Consider the following 5,031-nt stretch of genomic DNA (forward strand, 5'->3'; position numbering starts at 1 on the left):
ACATGGCAGCAACAAGGAGAAGTATGAGCAAAGACGTGGAAAAGCCCCTTATAAAACCATCAGATCTCATGAGAACTCACTATCATGAGGGTAACCAACCCCATGATTCAATTACCTCCCACCGGTCCCTCCCATGACACACAGGGATCATCAGAACTACAATACAAGATGAGATTTGGGTGAGGACACAGCCAAATAATGTCTCTTGTTACACAGTTGTAAAAATCTTGGTGGAATTATGTCCATGTCCTAGGACTTTGTGGAAAGCAGAACTTAAGAGCAGTGAACTAGGATATCTGGCAAAAGAAGTATCTAAGTAGCAAGGTATTTAAGGTGCTACATGGCTTATTTTGGCCACTTTAAATAAAATGAGCGAAGAGAGGAACAATTTGAAGACAAAATGTATAATTAAAAGAAAATCATAATGAAAAGACTTGGAAAACTCAACCTGTCCATGTATAGAACAAAGAAGCATGTTTAGGAGACAAGACTAAGAGCATGGCCAAGCAATTATTTGGTAAAGAGATTAATATGGATAGAAGAAAGCCAGATTCTATTCATCAAGACACTGGAAAAATGACCCCAAAGGCATTTCAGAGATCTTTGAGGGAAGATAAAACCTTTAATGCACCTCTCCCTCTCCCTCTCCCTCTCCCTCCCTCCCCCTCTCCCTCTCCCTCTCCCCACGGTCTCCCTCTGCCTCTTTTCCTCAGTCTCTCTCTGATGCCGAGCCGAAGCTGGACTGTACTGCCGCCATCTCTGCTCACTGCAACCTCCCTGCCTGATTCTCCTGCCTCAGCCTGCCGAGTGCCTGCAATTGCAGGCACGCGCCGCCACGCCTGACTGGTTTTCGTATTTTTTTGGTGGAGACGGGGTTTCGCTGTGTTGGCCGGGCAGGTCTCCAGCTCCTAACCGGGAGTAATCTGCCAGCCTCAGCCTCCCGAGGTGCCGGGATTGCAGATGGAGTCTCGTTCACTCAGTGCTCAATGTTGCCCAGGCTGGAGTGCAGCGGCGTGATCTTGGCTCACTACAACCTCCACCTCCCAGCCGCCTGCCTTGGCCTCCCAAAGTGCCGAGATTGCAGCCTCTGCCCGGCCGCCACCCCGTCTGGGAAGTGAGGAGCGTCTCTGCCTGGCCGCCCATCGTCTGGGATGTGAGGAGCCCCTCTGCCCAGCTGCCCAGTCTGGGAAGTGAGGAGCGCCTCTTCCCGGCCGCCATCCCGTCTAGGAAGTGAGGAGCGTCTCTGCCCGGCTGCCCATCGTCTGAGATGTGGGGAGCGCCTCTGCCCAGCTGTGACCCCATCTGGGAGGTGAGGAGCGTCTCTGCCCGGCCGCCCATCGTCTGAGATGTGGGGAGCGCCTCTGCCCCGCCGCCCCGTCTGGGATGTGAGGAGCGCCTCTGCCCGGCTGTGACCCCGTCTGGGAGGTGAGGAGCGTCTCTGCCCGGCCACCCCGTCTGAGAAGTGAGGAGCCCCTCCGCCCGGCAGCCGCCCCGTCTGAGAAGTGAGGAGCCCCTCCGCCTGGCAGCCGCCCCGTCCGGGAGGGAGGTGGGGGGTCAGCCCCCACCTGGCCAGCCATCCCGTCAGGGAGGGAGGTGGGGGGCGCCTCCGCCTGGCTGCCGCCCCATCCAGGAGGTGAGGGGTGCCTCTGCCCGGCCGCCCCTTCTGGGAAGTGAGGAGCCCCTCTGCCCGGCCGCCACCCCGTCTGGGAGGTGTACCCAACAGCTCATTGAGAACGGGCCATGATGACGATGGCGGTTTTGTCAAATAGAAAAGGGGGAAATGTGGGGAAAAGATAGAGAAATCAGATTGTTGCTATGTCTGTGTAGAAAGAAGTAGACATAGGAGACCCCATTTTGTTCTGTACTAAGAAAAACTCTTCTGCCTTGGGATGCTGTTGATCTATGACCTTACCCCCAACCCGGTGCTCTCTGAAACATGTGCTATGTCCACTCAGGGTTAAATGGATTAAAGGTGGTGCAAGATGTGCTTTGTTAAACAGATGCTTGAAGGCAACATGCTCGTTAAGAGTCATCACCACTCCCTAATCTCAAGTACGCAGGGACACAAACACTGCGGAAGGCCCCAGGGTCCTCTGCCTAGGAAAACCAGAGACCTTTGTTCACTTGTTTATCTGCTGACCTTCCCTCCACTATTGTCCTATGACCCTGCCAAATCCCCCTCTGTGAGAAACACCCAAGAATGATCAATAAAAAAAAACAAAAACAAAAAACAAAAAACAAAAAACCTTGAATGCAAGGTTTCCAGTGAGACACCTGAGGGACCTCAGCATTCATTGCCCTGTGCTACCTTGAGACTTTGTTTCTTGAACTCTAATGCAGTGCTCCTCACCTATCCCAGCTGTGACTCAAGTGAGGTTAGCTGCCTGAAACCACTGCTCCAAAAGGTACAAGCCATAAACTTTGGTAGTATCCATGGAGTGCTAATTCTGCAGGAATACAGAATGCAAGAGCTATGGGGCCATAATGGCCTCCACCTAGACTTCAAAGAATGTTGTAGAAAGCCTGTTGTAGGGGCCCAGGCAATTACTTATCTTGGGCAGAGTAATTGTAACAGCCCCCACTACAGTAATACTTTGTGGCACGGGAGTGGGACAGCCCTCAAAGTCACAGAACTGTAGAGCCACCAGCATGCAGCTCCCATCTTTCCCAGCCTAGGAAAGTTGCAGGCAGGAGTCTCCAACCTGTAAGAATTGATGGTTGGACTAAGCCCAGCAAAGCCATAGGGGCAGGGCTGCCTACATCCCTGGAGGCCCAGCCCCATGCCCTCAAGTGTGCCCAGGATATGCAGCATGGAGGCAAAGATTATTCTCCAGCTTTAAGACTTAATGTTGTTTTCCCTGTTAGATTTTGGACTTACCTGGGAGCTGTTACCCCTTTCTTTATGGCTATTTCTCCCTTTTTGAAGGGGAATGTCTATCTTACGCCTGTCCCACCATTGTATTTTAGAAGCATGTTACTTGTTAATTTCACAGGCTCACAGCTGGAAAGGAATTTGCCACAGAATGAATTGTGCCTTGAGTCTCACTCATAGATGAGTCAGATGAAACTCTGGACTTTGCTCTCACAAGTTTTTCTTTCCTTTCCTTCCTTTTCTTCTCTTCCCTCCCTCCCTCCTTTCTCTCTCTCTCTTCTTTCCTTCCTTCCTCCCTCCCTTCCTTCCTTCCCTCCTTTTTTTTTCTCTCTTTCTCTCTTTCTTTCTTTCTTTAATTTGAGATGGAGTTTCGCTCTTGTTGCCCAGGCCGGAGTGCAATGGCGCAATCTTGGCTCACTGCAATTTCTGCCTCCTGGGTTCAAGCGATTCTCCTGCCTCAGCCTCCGGAGTAGCTGGGATTACAGGCATGCGCCACCACACCCGACAAATTTTGTATTTTAGCACAGACGGGGTTTCTCCATATTGGGCAGGCTGGTCTCGAACTCCCAACCTCCGGTGATCTGCCCGCCTCGACCTCCCAAAGTGCTGGGATTACAGGGGTGAGCCACTGCACCCAGCCTTCGCAAGTTTCATAAAAGAAACATTTTGCATCATTTACTTTTCACCAATCTGTTTGGCATGCCTCTAATGATATCAGAATCACCTGGATCAGTGTGCACATACTCTGCAGTATTTTCTGCACACTGTGTCCAATTCAATATTATTGCCACTATAGTAATGAACACCACTTTTGGCCAACATGGCACAGTACCCTATTTTGGATTTCCTCAAAGTGGGGCAGTTGTTGGTGAGCATAATCAATTTCACTTTGCCTTGTCTGATCACCTTTGGAGTTTGCTTGTACCCCAGCACATACTTTACACTTTTTTTGTTTTTGTTTTTGTTTTTGACATGGAGTCTCGCTCTGTTGCCAGGCTGGAGTGCAGTGGCGCGATCGACTCACTACAATCTCCACCTCCCGGGTTCAAGCCATTTTCCTGCCTCAGCCTCCCAAGTAGCTGGGACTACAGTTGCGCACCACCCCGCCCAGCTTATTTTTGTATTTTTAGTGGAGATGGTGTTTCACCACATTGGCCAGGATGGTTTCGATCTCTTGACCTCATGATCCACCTGCCTCAGCCTCCCAAAGTGCTGGGATTACAGGCGTGAGCCACGGTGCCCAGCCTACTTTCTGCTTTTCATAATGAGTTGGAGCCTAGAGTTGATTGACACCAATGACTTTTTCATCTTCTTTAAAGCCATCATCTTTCTTTCTTAGGTGTGGGATGACCCCCAACCAAGAGCAGCTTCAGGGCTAGGTGTGGTGTCTCATACCTAAAAAATACAAAAAAAAAAAAAAAAAAAAAAAAAAATTAGGCATGGTGGTGCATACCTGTAATAACAGCTACTCAAGAGGCTGAGGCATAAGAGTCACTTGAACTCTTGAGGCAGAGGTTGCAGTGAGTTGAGATTGCGCCACTGTACTCCAGCCTGGGTGGCAGAGCAAGACTCTGTCTCAAAAAAACAAAAACAACACAAAAACAAAAACTGTAAAGAATAAAAGTGAGTAGACTTCTCTCAAGCATTAACCACATAAAATCTGTGAAAAGGTTATTATACAATTTTTATTTAATGGAAAATTAATCACTAATCAAAGCAAGAACATGAGAAATGGTAATTCCCTCAAATCTTCAACCATACAAGTCAATTGAAATCCCTGTGCCTCAGTCCATTTTGTGCTGCTATAACAGGATACCTGGGAGGCAGTAATTTATAAAGAACAGATTTATTTCTTACAGATCTGGAGGCCGGGAAGTCTAAGGTTGAGGGGCCCACATTTGGCAAGGGCCTTCTTGCTGCGTCATTCCATGGTGGAAGGTGGAAGGGCAAGAGATCAAATGCACATGTGCATATTGAGAGAGAGAGAGCTCCAACTTTTTTTTTTTCTTAGACAGAGTCTTACTCTGTCGCCCAGGTTGGAGTGCAGTGATGCAATCTCAGCTCACTGCAACCTCCACCTCCCGGGTTCAAGTGATTCTTCTGCCTCAGCCTCCTGAGTAGCTGGGATTACAGGTGTGCACCACCACACCTGGCTAATT

The sequence above is a fragment of the Pan troglodytes genome, chromosome 10, assembly GCF_028858775.2.
Source record: "Pan troglodytes isolate AG18354 chromosome 10, NHGRI_mPanTro3-v2.0_pri, whole genome shotgun sequence".
Classification (NCBI taxonomy): domain Eukaryota; kingdom Metazoa; phylum Chordata; class Mammalia; order Primates; family Hominidae; genus Pan; species Pan troglodytes.